The 17,522-nt window shown below is 52.2% G+C and overlaps 1 long non-coding RNA gene across 1 annotated transcript in view; it reads right to left on the bottom strand.

The window, feature by feature from the left end:
* The window catches only part of LOC119979006, a 77,084-nt gene extending 62,546 nt beyond the window's left edge, over nt 1-14,538 (bottom strand). The window contains exon 1 of the long non-coding RNA XR_005463617.1: nt 14,497-14,538. This is a non-coding gene — a long non-coding RNA (uncharacterized LOC119979006). The remainder of the gene's footprint in view (nt 1-14,496) is intronic.
* Nucleotides 14,539-17,522: the final 2,984 nt, after the last annotated feature.

Here is a 17,522-nt window from a genome sequence, read left to right as displayed (position 1 = left end):
GAGGCCTTGTACCCCGGACACAGCCGCAGGGTCGCCCCACGCCTCAGCCGGCGCCTGTGGAGGGAGGTCGCAGAGGCCGTCAGCCCTGTGGCTGTGACACCAAGGACAGGCGCCCAGTGCCACAAGAAGGTGAATGGCCTTGCCAGGGCAGGCAGGGCGAGTACCTCCCCCCCCCCCCCCCCCCCCCGATGTGCGGCACACCCCCAGGAGCAACTAATCCTAACCCTAACCCCAATGTGCTGCGCACCTCTGCCAATATACGCACAATCGCTGGCCTGCATGTATATCCCTGCCTAACACTGTTGCCCTTTAAACCCTGCCACCCACACGCCCCCCCACAGGAGAAGCACGCACACAACAACAGGGAGCGTGAGAGGACCGGAGGGGGCCCAGCTGATGAGAGACCACTCACCGTTCATGAGGAGAGTGCCCTGGAACTGGCAGACGGACCCGAGGACCGGGAGGTTGCCAATGCAGAGGTCGGGGGCGCACCACAAAGTGAGACCCCCACGGCCCATCCCCCTTCCCCTTCCCCCATATCCGCCTTCCCCCATATCCCCCTTCCCCCATATCCCCCTTCCCCCATATCCCCCGTATCCCCCTTCCCCATATCCCCCATAATCCCCCTTCCCCCATATCCCCCTTCCCCCATATCCCCCTTCCCATATCCCCTTCCCCATATCCCCCTCCCCAATATCCCCCCTATACCCCCTCCCCCATATCCCCTTCCCCATATCCCCCTCCCCATATCCCCATATCCCCCCTCCCCATATCCCCATATACCCCCTCCCCATATCCCCCATATCCCCCTCCTCCATATCCCCTGCATCCCCTTCCCCATATCCCCATATCCCCTTTCCCCCATATCCCCCTCCCCATATACCCCCTCCCCCATATCCTCTATATCCCCCGCATCCCCCTTTTCGCCATATCCCCGTATCCCCCTCCCCCCTTCCCCCATATCCTCCGTATCCCCCCTCTCCCATATTCCCAATATCCCCTTTCCCATATCCCCCTTCCCCCATATCGCCCGTGCCCCATACCCCCCTCCCCCATATTCCCCCTCCCCCATATTCCCCCTCTCCCATATTCACCCTCCCCCATATCCCCCAATCCACCCTCCCCCATATTCCCTCCCCCCCATATCCCCCGTATTCCCCTTCCGCCATATCCCCCCACCCCCATATACCCCCTCCCCCATATCCCCATATGAAATGAAATGAAATGAAAATCACTTATTGTCACGAGTAGGCTTCAATGAAGTTACTGTGAAAAGCCCCAAGTCGCCACATTGTCATTGCCACCGGCGACCATGTGAGCCCGGCCCGTTGTGCCGCAGGTGGATGTGCAATGGAGGGGTGGTGTACATGCGGGTAGGCTGGGGGGGGGTGAGGGTGTTGGTGGTGGGTGGGTGGGTGGGGGTGAGGGTGTTGGTGGTGGGTGGGTGGGGGTGTGAGGGTGTTGGTGGGTGGGTGGGTGGGGGGGGTGAGGGTGTTGGTGGTGGGTGGGTGGGGGTGTGAGGGTGTTGGTGGCTGGGTGGGTGGGGGGGGTGCGGGTGTTGGTGGGTGGGTGGGTGGGGGTGTGAGGGTGTTGGTGGGTGGGTGGGTGGGGGGGTGAGGGTGTTGGTGGGTGGGTGGGTGGGGGGTTGAGGGTGTTGGTGGTAGGTGGGTGGGGGTGAAGGTGTTGGTGGTGGGTGGGTGAGGGTGTGAGGGTGTTGGTGGGTGGGTGGGTGGGGGGGTGAGGGTGTTGGTGGTAGGTGGGTGGGGGTGAGGGTGTTGGTTGTGGGTGGGTGAGGGGTGAGGGTGTTGGTGGTGGGTGGGTGAGGGTGTTGGTGGTGGGTGGCTGGTCGGCTAGTGTCGTGGTGTGTGGTCTGTGCCCATACTCGGCAATTCCCACGCCCCCCTAGTCAGTGAACCGGGCAGCTATCAGCCTGTCCCGTGCCCGCTGGCCCAGCCGGTAACGGTGGGCAGCCTCCCATCCATGTCAAGCCCGTCTGTCCTGACCATTGGCCCCATCCTCCTCATCTGGGGAGGTCAGCGTCTCGTCCTGCTGCTCCTCCACTCCCCCCTCCTCTGCCTGCAGCACATCGCCCCTCTGCTGGGCTATGTTGTGCAGGACACAGCAGACCACAACGATGCAGCCGACCCTATCTGGCGGGTACTGAAGGGCCCCTCCAGAGCGGTCCCGGCACCTGAAACGCCTTTTTAGCAGCCCAAAGCACCTCTCTATCACATCCCTGGTCGCTGGGGGCATCATTGTAGCCGTTCTCCGTGTCAGTCTGTGACCTCCGTATAGGCGTCATCAGCCACGACCGCAACGGGTAACCCCTGTCGCCCAGCAACCAGCCCCTCAGCCGGAGGGGGAGGGGGAGCATCCCTCGAACATGCCGGGGATGTCTGACCGCGACAACACTTATGAGTCATGAACACTTCCCGGGTACGGGGCGCAGACGTGCAGGATAATCATGCAGTGGTCACAGACCACGTGGATGTTCATGGAATATGTCCCCTTCCTATTGGTGAACACGGTCCTGTTATCTGCAGGTGGCCGCACGGCGACGTGTATCCCATCGATCGCCCCCTGGACCATGGGAAACCCGGCCACGGCAGAGAAGCCCGCTGCCCGGGCATCCTGGCTGGCCCAGTCCACAGGGAACTGGATGTAGCGGTCCGCAATGGCATATCGGGCGTCTGTCACTGCACGGATGCACCGGTGCACCAATGTCTGCGAGATGCCGGACAGGTCCTCCCTCAGTGCCACACGGTGCCATCAGGTGACAGATGTGCGCCACGTTTTCCCGGCTCATCCGGAGTCTCCTCCTTCATGCCTGGTCCGTGAGGTCCTGGTACGCTGAGCAGGGCTGGTACACGGCGTCTCCATCACTGTGGCGCCACCACTACCTCCTCCCCCTTCTCCTCCTCCTGGTGATCCTCCTCCTCATCCTGTCGGGTGGGTGGCCCTCCCGCCTGGCCAGCTGCCACCTGCCCCTCTGCAGCACGCTCCTCTACGGCAGCCTCTGCCACCTCCCTGGCACGCTCCTCCTCCTCCTCCCCCAGGGCAACATGTAGACGTGCGGCTCCCGCCATGGCGGCCAACATCGCTGGCTGATCAGCAAACATAGCGGCCTTCAGGGGGGGGGGGAACGACGACATGTCAACATCGTCCGTACCCCCCACCCCACCTCAGCCAAGGGCCATGGGCTGCATGTTCATGTCTGTTGGAAACTGGCACTGGCCAGGTGGACAACTTCACTCGCCCCTCCCCGCCTCACCCCAGCACTCGCCCCCTCACCCCGGCACTCGCCCCCCTCCCCGGCACTCTCCTCGGCACTCTCCCCCCTACCCGGCACTCTCCCCCCTCGCCGGCACTCTCCACCCCCCCTCCCCGGCACTCTCCCCCCTCCCCGCCACTCTGTCCCCTCACCCCGGCACTCGCCCGTTCACACCCCGGCACTCACTCCCCCCTCCACCCGCACCCCTCCTCACATCCCTTCCAGCCCCACTCACACCCCCCCCCCCCCCCCCACCACCCCCACCACCCCCACCCCCTCCACACCGACTGCGGCCACGCCGTCTCTTTTCCTGCGGCCACCCCACGCCTTGACCTACGTCCACGCTGTCCGGCATCAGCCATAAGCACTGGCTGATGCCGTTATATAAGGGGTATCGATTTACGCCGGCGTGACCCGGGCGGCGCGATTCATGCCTCAGTGGCTTTTGGGGCGTCGGAGAATTTGGAGGCCAACGGGGGCAGGATTCACACCGCCCACCCGGCGATTCTCTGATCCGGGGGGGGGGGGGGGGGGGGGGGCGGGTCGGAGAATCCCGCCCAAGATGTAGGACAAACAGTTAAAATGAGGGACAATCCCTTCAAAATACAGCAGAGTTAGTCACTCAGTATTACACATGCCTCATTTCTGACCCGGACAGTGTCTGCAAGGGAGGGGGATCTGTGGTGACACCTGTGTCAGTGGAGAGGGACGAATATACAAGAGGCTCCTGTCCTGTACTTCCTAATGGTCACTCGATACAGCTTCTGCCCACAGTATACTTCCCAGCACCATGGTCCTAAAAGGAGTTCTAGGAACATTCAGCATTATCAAAAGGGAAGGGAATGGACAAGAAAAGAAAGCTGCTTCTGAGATTGCCCTCCATTTTCCCCATTCTCCTGAAGACTTCACCACACAAATATATTTTGCCCCATCGCTCTGTTTTCAGAACTGGATCTGTTGCAAGATTCAGGCAGCTGCAGCCCTCTTACTCACTACATAAAACACAGCACTGCGATACACTGACTAAAACACAGCCCTGTGATACACTGACTAAAACACAGCCCTGCGATACACTGACTAAACACAGCCCTGCGATACACTGACTAAACACAGCCCTGCGATACACTGACTAAAACACAGCTCAGAATACACTGACTAAAACACAGCCCTGCAATACACTGACTAAAACACAAGATTTACCACATGCAGGTGATGGGTGTGAACGCGTGCTCAGCAGACAGATAAGAGTCAGACTGTGGCATAGTTTGAGGAGCACCAGAGCCCTGCTCACAGCATGTTACCATCACCGTCCTGTCCTATACATTGACCTGCTGACAGTGCCGACACAGGCCCATCACCCTGGAGTGATGTAACACAGACCCTGGGACGGGGGGGGGGGGGGGGGGGGGGGGGGGGAGAGAACACGGTTGTGGGAGGGACAGTAGGTGGAATGGGGAGAGTGTGTGCAATGACGGACGAAGCCGCGTCCTATGAGAAGTGGGTGAGGATGAGGGCCTCCCTGGTTCTCCAGGCCTGCCGGATTCTTGTCGCCTGTCCTCCATCCCCTGGCTGGCCCCATGTGTCCTCCCCAGGCTCATCCTCCAGCCCTTCCAGGTCTGGCTCCTCCTCGTCCTTCTCCTCCTCCTGCATGTTGTGCCAGGTTGTGGAGGGCACCGCAGACCATGACAAAGCGGGCGGCCCTCCAGGGTGGCCATATGGGCCCTGTTGTATTAGGTCTCCGCATTGGTCACTAGCCTCAGTACTAGTGTCAATAGCCAGGTCATCAGCGGGTATCCCTTATCCCCATGAGCCAACTGGTCACCCATGAAGATGCCAGGTATGTCTGACTGCCCCAGGATATAGCTGTAGTGCACACTCCCTGGGAAGTGTGTACACACGTGCATGATCTTCATGTGGTGGTCATAGAGAAACTGAACGTTCAGGGAGTGGAACCCTTTACTGTTGATTATGTCAGAGAGCGTAGCAGGAGAGTGAGAGAACTCCCTCCCCCTCCCAAACACTGGCAGGAGGTCAGCTTCCTTCCTCCCTTTCCTTGCTCCAGGCCTCAGAAGCAAAAGGGGCTTCAGCAACAAGTTCCAGGCATTTAACAAGAAACAGCAACAATACAGGAGCAAGCATACGACTTCCGAACATTAAACAACAACATCCAATAATACGAAAAGACACCAGCAATTTGCACGGCCACCAAACTTGAAACAGAAAACCGTTAACATCACAATAAAGCTGCCTACTTCCTTCAAAGCCGTGTTATCACAACTTCCAAGGTATCCAGTCCTCCTGCAATCCTGGCATCTGGTCACCTGCCCCACTCAGTCCTTGCTCCAGGCCACAGAAGCAGAAGAAGCAGGAATAACACACGTTTCCAGACATAAAACATTGAACAGTGAGCAGTTCAAATAAAAGCACCAACAAATGGCAAAGCAGTCCTTCAAACCTCCAGCAAGTTGCACAGTTGATTGGGCCCATTGCCCTGCATTCCAATGCACTGGCAGCACCTGACTTCCTCCCTCTCCTTGCTCCAGACTACAGAGAACAAGGCAGTAACAGCAAATCACAGCTTCCAGGTGTGAAAAATTGAATAGGCATCAGTTCAGATGAAAGAAGCAGCAAGCTGTAAAGCAGACTGCATACCTTCAGCAAGTCACTCTAGTGAAAAAGCCACCACACTTTCCCCTTCCTTCCTCACTCCAAGTAACAGAAGTAAAGACGTGGCAGCAAGCAGGCTGACAGCATCCAAGTGGCAGCAACAGTAGTCAGGCATTCTCCTCTTTTCCCGTCTCCTCCAAGCAGGCAGGCAAGCAGCAGAGGACAACAAAGGCAGCACCTCGCACTCCTCCCTTCCTCTAGGTAGGCAGGCAAAAGGACAGGCACCACTTCCCCTTCTCCCTCTTCCAGGCAGCAGGGACCTACCATCCTTCCTCCCTCTCTCTTCCAGGCAGTCAGGCAGCAGCCAAGTAACAGTAGCAAGCCGTCAGTCAGTCTTGCAGCAAGAAAGCAGGACCTCATAGACAACACACCCTATGCAGCTACTCAGGAGATGTGAAGTGCTTGCATTACTAGATTTTCCAATTCCCATTAGCATTCAGCTGTGCAGCCTTAGCCGCCACAGTCCGTGGGAGTTAAAGTGACCTTCACCATATTCCCATAATCCTCTGTCACGGGGTGTTCGGTGGGACAAACAGGCAACAGCTGGAGCTGCCCCCGTTATGGATATACATGATCTGGAGGGTGGCATGGCAGACCCACAGGCGCTTGACCAACTGCCCACCCAGCCTAGGGGCGACCCTGACCGATGAAGGCCCAACCCCCCCCCCCCCCCCCCCCCCCCCCCCCCCCCCACGCAAGGAGCCCATTTCCTCCCCCCCCCCCCACTGGATTTTCCCCCACCCCTCCCTGCGCTCTGGGCCCCAGTGCCCCTGGGCTGACTGCCCAAGTTTCAAGATGGCTACTCACCTCCTCAGATCCCCACAGCAGCCATTCTGCTGGCTTCATGTTTCAAATAGGTGTACTAAACGGCACCCCCGTGACTGCTCGCTGGGGAGGCAGTTAGATCGTGAGTGGCCGTTTCATAGGGGGTCCTTCCAGTTATTGGTATGGAGGTTGGACTTATTTGGTGATTATTGGTTTCTCGCCACGCCGGGATCCAGATCTCAGCAACAGGACTGGACAGTTAGATTGGAAAACAATCGGGGCCCAGCGTGGTTCCCAATTTCAGTCATTCCTGCTATCAAACCAGCCCACCCGTTTAGCGCCCAGCGCGACAAGGCTAGTCGATCACACCCTGAGTCAAACACAGTCCTTATATTCACCAAGTCAAACATAGGCCTAATATTCACCGAGTCAAACACAGCCCTTATACTCACCGAGCCAAACACAGCCCTTATACACACCGAGTCAAACACAGCCCTTGTACTCACCGAGTCAAACACAGCCCTTATACCCACCGAGTCAAACACAGCCCTTATACTCACCGAGTCAAACACAGCCCTTATACTCACCGAATCAAACACAGCCCTTATACTCACCGAGTCAAACACAGCCCTTATACCCACTGAGTCAAACACAGCCCTTATACTCACTGAGTCAAACACAGCCCTTATACACACCGAGTCAAACACAGCCCTTATACACACCGAGTCAAACACAGCCCTTATACTCACCGAATCAAACACAGCCCTTATACTCACCGAGTCAAACACAGCCCTTATACTCACCGAGTCAAACACAGCCCTTATACCCACTGAGTCAAACACAGCCCTTATACTCACTGAGTCAAACACAGCCCTTATACCCACCGAGTCAAACACAGCCCTTATACTCACCGAGTCAAACACAGCCCTTTATACTCACCGAGTCAAACACAGCCCTTATACCCACCGAGTCAAACACAGCCCTTATACCCACCGAGTCAAACACAGCCCTTATACTCACCGAGTCAAACACAGCCCTTATACTCACCGAGTCAAACACAGCCCTTATACTCACCGAGTCAAGATGTGGAGATGCTGGCGTTGGACTGGGGTGAGCACAATAAGAAGTCTGACAACACCAGGTTAAAGTCCAACAGGTTTGTTTCGAATCACTAGCATTTGGAGCACTGCTCCTTCCTCAGTTGAATGAAGAGGTAGGCTCCAGAAAAATATATATAGACTAAGTCAAAGATGCAAGACAATACTTTGAATGCGAGCATTTGCAGGTAAACAAGTCTTTATAGCTCCAGAGAGAGGGGTAACCCCAGGTTAAAGAGGCTAATTGTCTCATGCCAGGACAGTTGGTAGGATTTCGCAATCCCAGGCCAGATGGTGGGGGGGAGACGGAGAGAGAGAGGGGGGGGGCGGGGGGGCTTGAATGTAATGCGACATGAATCCAAGATCCCGGTTGAGGCCGTAGTAATGTGTGCCAAACTTGGCTATAAGTTTATGCTCGGCGATTCTGCGTTGTCGCACGTCCTGAAGGCCGTTTTGGAGAACACTTACCCGAAGATCAGAGGCTGAATGCCCTTGACATCTGAAGTGTTCCCCGACTGGAAGGGAACACTCCTGCCTGGCGATTGTCGCACGATGTCCGTTCATCTGTTGTCGCAGCGTCTGCATGGTCTCGCCAATGTACCACGCTTCGGGACATCCTTTCCTGCAGCGTATGAGGTAGACAACATTGGCCGAGTCGCACGAGTATGTACCGCGTACATGGTGGGTGGTGGTCCCACGTGTAATAGTGGTATCCATGTCGATGATCTGGCACGTCTTGCACAGATTGCCATGGCAGGGTTATGTGGTGTCATGGTCGCTGTTCTGAAGGCTGAGTAGTTTGCTGCAAACAATGGTTTGTTTGAGGTTGCGCGGTTGTTTGAAGGCAAGTAGTGGGGGTGTGAGGATGACCTTGGCAAGATGTTTGTGTTCATCCATGACGTGTGGAAGGCTGTGAAGAAGCTGTCATAGTTTGTCTGTTCCAGGGAGGTACTGTCGGTTCTATCCCGTGTTTGTCTTCTGAGAAGGTTCATGCGTTTTATTGCTGTGGCGCGTTGAAACTGTTGATCAATGAGTCGAGTGCCATATCCCATTCGTACGAGCGCATCTTTCAGCATCTTGAGATGTCTGTTACGCTCCTCCTCGTCTGAGCAGATCCTGTGTATATGGAGGGCTTGTCCATAGGGGATGGCTTCTTTAATTTGTTTAGGTTGGAAGCTGGAGAAGTGGAGCATCATGAGCTTATCCGTGGGCTTGTGGTACAGCAAAATGCTGAGATGACCGTCCTTGATGGAGATGAGTGTGTCCAAGAATGCAACCAATTTTGGAGAGTAGTCCATGGTGAGTCTGATGGTAGGATGAAAAATGAATGAAATGAAATGAAATGAAATGAAAATGAAATGAAATGAAAATCACTTATTGTCATGAGTAGGCTTCAATGAAGTTACTGTGAAATGCCCCTAGTTGCCACATTCTGGCGCCTGTCCAGGGAGGCTGGTACAGGAATCGAACCGTGCTGCTGGCCTGCTTGGTGTGCTTTAAAAGCCGCGATTTAGCCCAGTGATCTAAACCAGCCCCTGCTGGATGGAACTTATTGATGTCATTGTGTAGTCGTTTCATTGATTCTTCACTGTGGGTCCAAAGGAAAAAAATGTCATCAATGTATTTGGTGTATATCATCGGTTGAAGGCCCTGTGCGGTGAAAAGGTCTTGTTCAAACTTGTGCATGAAGATGTTGGCATATTGAGATGCGAATTTGGTTCCCATGGCTGTTCCGTGTGTCTGGATAAAGAACTTGTTGTCGAAGGTGAAGACGTTGTGATCCAGAATGAAGCGGATAAATTGCAGAATTGCGTCTGGAGATTGGCAGTTGTCGGTGTTGAGTACTGAGGCTGTTGCAGCAATGCCGTCGTCATGGGGGATGCTGGTGTAGAGTGCCGAGACATTCATTGTGACGAGGAATGTGTTATGGGCCACGGAACCCCAAAGTGTATCATGGAGTTCACCTGACCCACAACTTTTAATAGACTGTGGTATGGGGAGTACACGGCCCACTCTACAGCAGAAATGGAAAAGTATTTTTAAAGCAAAACAATGTTTATTCTATGAACTCAAGTTAACCTTTTTAAAACATACAGTGAACACCTTAGCAACCATCAATTCAAATACAACCCCCAAAGAATACAACACTAAGTAATTCTTACTTTCCTTTGAACATCCATAAGACTTAAAAACACCTTTTAACAGAAAGACATCAGGCTTAACTTCACTGCTGAGAACAGTTACCACGTTGAAATCAGCAAATGGACATTCATAAGCTTGCAGAAATTCACACACATCCTGCTGTGATTGCAGCTTCACCAAAACTAAAATGAAATCAAACCCACCCTGCAGCAAAAAGCCTAAAGCAAAAGTAAAAACCTGACAGACAATCCAGCTCCACCCCTCTCTGACATCACGACAGTAGTAAACACCCGTTTCTTAAAGGTACACTCACTACAGATATTTATGTACATACCCATTTATAAACACCCATTTCTTAAAGGTACTCTCACATGACAAATGTTCCTGGTTCAACTGGTCCATGGGAGTTGAGTTTCTGTAAGAAGTCCGTTGTATCGTGACTGAAGCTGGGCATTTCTTGTACGATGGGTTTCAAGATGCCCTCGATACAGCCAGAGAGGTTCTCAGACAGGGTCACATTGCCTGATAGGACAGAACGGCCTGGTGTGTTGGCCTTGTGTATTTTCGGGAGGCAGTACAGATATCCAACGCGGTAAGTATGTGGGATAAAAGCACGTAGGGTGCTCTGAAGGTCTGGATCCAAGGTCTTAATCAGTCTGTTGAATTGGCGAGTGTGTTCCTTAGTCGGATCTGCGGGTCTCCAAGGCGGCCATCAGAACGCACGACAACGCAGAATCGCCGAGCAGAAACTTACAGCCAAGTTCCGCACACATGAGTGCAGCCTCAACTGGGACCTGGGATTCATGTTGCATTATATTTACCCCCCACCATCTGGCCTGGGCTTGCAAAATCCTACCAACTGTCCTGGCGTGAGACAATTCACACCTCTTTGACTGGGGTTACCCCTCTCTCTGGATCTGTAAAGACTTATTTACCTGCAAATGCTCGCATTCAAAATATCGTCTTGCATCTTTGACTTAGTCTATATATATGTTTCTGGAGCCTACCTCTTCATTCACCTGAGGAAGGAGCAGTGCTCCGAAAGCTAGTGATTTGAAACAAACCTCTTGGACTTTAACCTGGTGTTGTAAGACTTCTTACTGCGCTCACTGAGTCAAACACAGCTCTTATACGCATTGAGTCAAACACAGACCTTGGGCGGGATTCTCCGACCCCCCCACCGGGTCAAAGTCAAACACAGCCCTTATACACTGAGTCAAATACAGTCCTTATACTCACTGAGTCAAACACAGCCCTTATACTCACCGAGTCAAACACAGCCTTTATACTCACCGAGTCAAACACAGCCCTTATACCCACTGAGTCAAACACAGCCCTTATACTCACCGAGTCAAACACAGCCTTTATACTCACCGAGTCAAACACAGCCCTTATACCCACTGAGTCAAACACAGCCCTTATACTCACCGAGTCAAACACAGCCCTTATACCCACTGAGTCAAACACAGACTTTACACTCACCGAGTCAACACCGCCCTTATACCCACTGAGTCAAACACAGCCCTTATACCCACTGAGTCAAACACAGCCTTTATACTCACCGAGTCAAACACAGCCTTTATACTCACTGAGTCAAACACAGCCTTTATACTCACCAAGTCAAACACAGCCCTTGTACTCAACTGAGTCAAACACAGCCCTTATACTCACTGAGTCAAACACAGCCCTTATACTCACTGAGTCAAACACAGCCCTTATACCCACCAAGTCAACACAGCGCTTACACCCACCGAGTCAAACACAGCCCTTATACTCACCAAGGCAAACACAGCCTTTACACCCACTGAGTCAAACACAGCCCTTATACCCACTGAATCTAACACAGCCCTTATACTCACTGAGTCAAACACAGCCCTTATGCTCACCAAGTCAAACACAGCCTTTATACTCACTGTGGTGATATGAGTTAACCATGCCTCCTTTAACGAGGTATAAATGGACAAACGCCCGGCGATCGTCCATTCCATTGTAGACGATCGCAGAGCTATGTTCTAGTCTAATAGAGCCTGACTTTTGTAAAGCACTCGTCGCTCGTACGTAGTGATGGCACATCACTCACTGAGTCTAACACAGTGTCATAATATACACCAGTATATCATGGTACAGACACACACTGATGGACATACACTAGGACCAATCAACATGCACAAACACCGCAGCCAATCACCAGTTAGAACACACGCACTATAAAGCCAGAGGGCATCATTTTTCCTGCTCATTCTGGATGCTGCCTCTCAGAAGCACAAGAGCTCATCAAGTACAGTACAGACTCTCACCACGTGCTGAGTAATTCAACTGGTTCGGACAGGCACAGGTCTCTAGTTAAACTAGCATCGTGTAAACCCACAGTTATAGTATGTCTAGTATTTTATAAGAGTTAATAAAATAGTGTTGAACCATCTTCAGTGTTGATGGCATATGTCTGCTTCACGAGTCCACAGTGCCCAACACTTCACACAGCCCTTATATTCACCTAGTCAAACACAGCCTTTATACTCACCGAGTCAAACACAGCCTTTATACTCATTGAGTTAAACACAGCCCTTATATTCAGCTAGTCAAACACAGCCTTTATACCCACTGAGTCAAACACAGCCTTTATACTCACCTAGTCAAACACAGCCCTTATATTCACCTAGTCAAACACAGCCCTTATATTCACCTAGTCAAACACAGCCTTTATACTCACCTAGTCAAACACAGCCTTTATACCCACTGAGTCAAACACAGCCTTTATACTCATTGAGTTAAACACAGCCCTTATATTCAGCTAGTCAAACACAGCCTTTATACCCACTGAGTCAAACACAGCCTTTATACTCACCTAGTCAAACACAGCCTTTATATTCACCTAGTCAAACACAGCCCTTATATTCAGCTAGTCAAACACAGCCCTTATATTCACCTAGTCAAACACAGCCTTTATACTCACCTAGTCAAACACAGCCCTTATATTCACCTAGTCAAACACAGCCTTTATACCCACTGAGTCAAACACAGCCTTTATACTTACTGAGTCAAACACAGCCCTTATATTCAGCTAGTCAAACACAGCCCTTATACTCACTGAGTCAAACGCAGCCCTTATACTCACCAAGTCAAACACAGCCTTTATACTCACTGAGTCAAACACAGCCCTTATATTCAGCTAGTCAAACACAGCCTTTATACTCACTGAGTCAAACACAGCCCTTATATTCAGCTAGTCAAACACAGCCTTTATACTCACTGAGTCAAACACAGCCCTTATATTCACCGAGTCAAACACAGCCTTTATACTCACTGAGTTAAACACAACCCTTATATTCAGCTAGTCAAACACAGCCTTTATACTCACCGAGTCAAACACAGCCTTTATACTCACCTAGTCAAACACAGCCCTTATATTCACCTAGTCAAACACAGCCCTTATATTCACCTAGTCAAACACAGCCTTTATACTCACTGAGTCAAACACAGCCCTTATATTCAGCTAGTCAAACACAGCCTTTATACTCACCGAGTCAAACGCAGCCTTTATACCCACTGAGTCAAACACAGCTCTTATATTCAGCAAGTCAAACACAGCCCTTATACCCACTGAGTCAAACGCAGCCCTTATACTCACCAAGTCAAACACAGTCTTTATACTCACTGAGTATAATGCTTGGGGCAGGACGGTAGCACAAGTGGATTGCACTGTGGCTTCACAGCACAAGGGTCCCAGGTTCGATTCCCTGCTGGGTCACTGTCTATGCGGAGTCTGCACGTTCTCCCCGTGTCTGCGTTGGTTTCCTCCGGGTGCTCTGGTTTCCTCCCACAGTCCAAAGATGTGCAGGTTAGGTGTATTCGCTTTGATAAATTGCCCTTCGTGACCAAAAAGGCTAGGAGGGGTTATTGGGTTATGAGGATAGGGTGGAAGTGAGGGCTTAAGTGGGTCGGTGCAGACTCGATGGGCGACTGGCCTCCTTCTGCACTGTATGTTCTATGTTCTATGAGTCAAACACAGGCCTTATACCCACTGAGTTCAACACAGCCCTTATACCCACCGAGTCAAACACAGCCCTTAAACCCACGGAGTCCAACAGAGCCTTTATACTCACCAAGTTAAACACGGCCCTTATCGCCACCGAGTTAAACACAGCCCTTATACTCACCAAGTTAAACACGGCCCTTATACTCACTGAGTCAAACACATCCCTTAAATTCGCTAGTTAACACAGCCTTACACTCACTGAGTCAAACACAGCCTCTGTATTTGCCAGTTAACAGAGCCTTATACTCATCAAGTGAAACACAGTCCTTATACTCACTGAGTCAACACAGCCCTTATACTCTTCCAGTCAAACACAGCCCTTATATTCGCCGCGTCAAACACAGCCATTATACTCTTCGAGTCAAACACAGCCATTATACTCTTCGAGTCAAACACAGGCCTTGTACTCACTGAGTCAACACAGCCCTTTTACTCACCAAGTCAAACACAGCCCTTATACTCACCAAGTTAAACACAGCCCTTATACTCTTCGAGTGAAACACAGTCCTTATACTCACCGAGTCAAACACAGCCTTTATATTCACTGGTCAACACAGCCCTTTTACTCACCGAGTCAAACACAGCCCTTATACACTTTGAGTCAAACACAGCCCTTATACACTTTGAGTCAAACACAGCCCTTATACTCACATGCCATCTACCGTCCAATTGTAGTATTGTCACCCATCCAAAACTGATTTCAGGATGAGGAATGCTGACTACCTAAGGCCAACAATGTGCTGGTGAAATATAACATTGGCTTTCTTTTTCAGAACGTTGGGTCGTGATCTACAGGCAACATTGCGCGAATGGGAGCACAACATGGTAGATGCCAGGGGGGCCAGCCAGGAGCTTCTCAACAGCCAGTAAGCCTTGCGAGATCTACCCAGGTCTTGCGAGGCAGTGCATTCAGGGTCCCACTCACAATGGGCAGGACCAAGCCGTGCACGTCTCAGTAGGTTTAAAATCTGCTTAAGCATGCTCCCCAGGGGGTCCCCAGCTGGTTGCCGATCAGTACTGGTCAGCACGGTAGCATTGTGGATAGCACAATCGCTTCACAGCTCCAGGGTCCCAGGTTCGATTCCGGCTTGGGTCACTGTCTGTGCGGAGTCTGCACATCCTCCCCGTGTGTGCGTGGGTTTCCTCCGGGTGCTCCAGTTTCCTCCCACAGTCCAAAGATGTGCAGGTTAGGTGGATTGGCCATGATAAATTGCCCTTAGTGTCCAAAATTGCCCTTAGTGTTGGGTGGGGTTACTGGGTTATGGGGATAGGGTGGAGGTGTTGACCTTGGGTCGAGTGCTCTTTCCAGGAGCCGGTGCAGACTCGATGGGCCGAATGGCCTCCTTCTGTACTGTAAATTCTATGAAACATAAACGTGAACCAGGTGGAATGGCACCGTGGGGTCTCCCAGGCTATTGGAGGTCCTGGGTGGTCAGAGACAGGGCATGGTGTCCCCCCGGCTCTCCCGCTTGAATGTGTGTACCTTTGCACTGCCAGGCAGGGCATCTTGGCACTGCCGCCCTGGCACTGTCAAGGTGCCTGGGTGGCACGGCAAAGCCAACAAGAGCACTGTCAGGGTTCCATGCTGTCAGTGCCAGGGTGCCCAGGTACCAGGGCGGCACTGCCATGGGTCAGAGGGGGGCCATGCCCATGAAAGGAGGGTGGTGGGCGATATGAAGGGTGAGGGAATGCAGGGAAGGTCTGAAGGGGCCTCCAGAAGCAATGGGGGGGTTAAGGTTGGGGGTCCTGGAACAGAGGGGGCCTGAGAAGAGGTGCAGGAAGGCTTGAAAAGGGGGGACCCTCAGCGACCCCATCGCAGGGTGTCATCACTTGGCGGTGGATGGCGTGTGCCCATGTGTGTGGGTGATATCGCCCGTGGGTGGGTGTTGTGGGGGATCCACAAGCCCACTTAGAGATAGGAGCACCCTTTCAAAATGTTGGCCCAATCTCTGAGGTGCACGTCTGGCCAGCGAGTTCATTTCCCCAGTGATGAAAATAATTCTAAATGTGGGCTTGACTGAAGAGAAACTCCCCAGAGCCCAAAAAAGCGATGTAGTGTGCTTAGGTAGCAGTGGGAAACTCACCGACAGGTCCAAAGAGAAACTCCCAGCAAAACCCACCACAAATAACATTTTGAAACATTTCCGTTAGATTGCGCCCATAGAAACTGAAAAATAGGATCACCCTTCTTGCATCTACCTTGTCCAGTCCTGTTAAAATTTTATATATTTCTATGAGGTTCCCCCCCACCCCCATCTTTGAAACTCCAGCGAATATAATCCCAATTTATGACTCAATTTCTCCTCATACCTCAGTCACACTATCCCAGGATGGAGTCCGTAAAACCTTCGCTGCACTCACTCGAGAGTAAGACCATCCTTCATCGGACAAGGAGACATAAACTGCAAACAATATTCCAGGTGAGGTTTTAGAAATCATAGAACCACCACAGTGAGAAGGAGGCCATTCGGCCCATCGAATCTGCACAGACCTTCTGATATACCTCGACCATACCTCGGCGCACTACCCCTCCTCTACTTCTGTACCTTGTACATCTTTGGACACTAAGGGGTAATTTAGTATGGCCAATCCAGCTAACCTGCACATCGTTGGACTGTGGGAGAAAACCGGAGCACCCGGAGGAAACCCATGCAGACATAGGGAGAATGTACAAACGCCACACAGTTAGCCTCGGCTGCAATTGAACCCGGGTCCTTGGTGCTGTGAGGCAGCAGTGTTAACCACTCTGCCACTGTACCACCCTTTTACCAAAACCCTGCATAATTGCAGCAAGACATCCCTGCTCCTGTACTCAAATCTTCTCACTATGAAAGCCAATATACCATTTGCCTTCTTTACCACCTGCTGCACCTGCATGCTTACCTTAAGAGACTGGTGTATGGGAACACCCAGGTCTCGTTGCACACTCCCCGCTCTCAATCTATAGCTTTTACTTAAGAGAATTATTTTTTATTCATTAAGGAAGGGTTGTTAACACTGGAACATTTCATCTCAACCAACATTGATGACCATGGAGGTGGCAGCAACAATAACAACACCTTGCATTTATATAGAGCCAAAAAAAGACAGAAATAACTTGCATTTGTATAGCACCTTTAACAACTTCAGGGGTCAGAATTTTACACCCTCCCTGACAGGTTCTGAGGCGGGGAGCATAAAATTGCATGGATGGGATAACCTCCAGGATGCCCCACGCCTCAGTGGCTTGGGCAGAGCCTCAGACGGGAAACCAGCCCAAGCCTCATTAAGGCCCTTACGTGGCCAATTGGAAGGCCCTTTCAGACTAGGGTGTCCTGCCCTCAGGGACCACGAAGGTGCGGTCCTCCCTCACTACCCCCAACCCTCTCCCAGCCCACCCCACCAACACCAAGATTCCCCCTTCCCAGGCAGTCCCCAAGGCTTCCCCACCCTCCCATCCCCATGACCACTGATACTTACCTGAAGTGCGGTCCTGGGACTTTGTCTTGGGCACTCCGCTGCAGTACCTCTTCTGGCCACTGTAGTGCTGTGCCTGGAGATCTGT

This window comes from Scyliorhinus canicula, chromosome 15 (assembly GCF_902713615.1).
Source record: "Scyliorhinus canicula chromosome 15, sScyCan1.1, whole genome shotgun sequence".
NCBI classification, from domain to species: domain Eukaryota; kingdom Metazoa; phylum Chordata; class Chondrichthyes; order Carcharhiniformes; family Scyliorhinidae; genus Scyliorhinus; species Scyliorhinus canicula.
The sequence above is the reverse complement of the archived record's forward strand: the minus strand, read 5'-3'. Positions and strand labels throughout refer to the sequence as shown.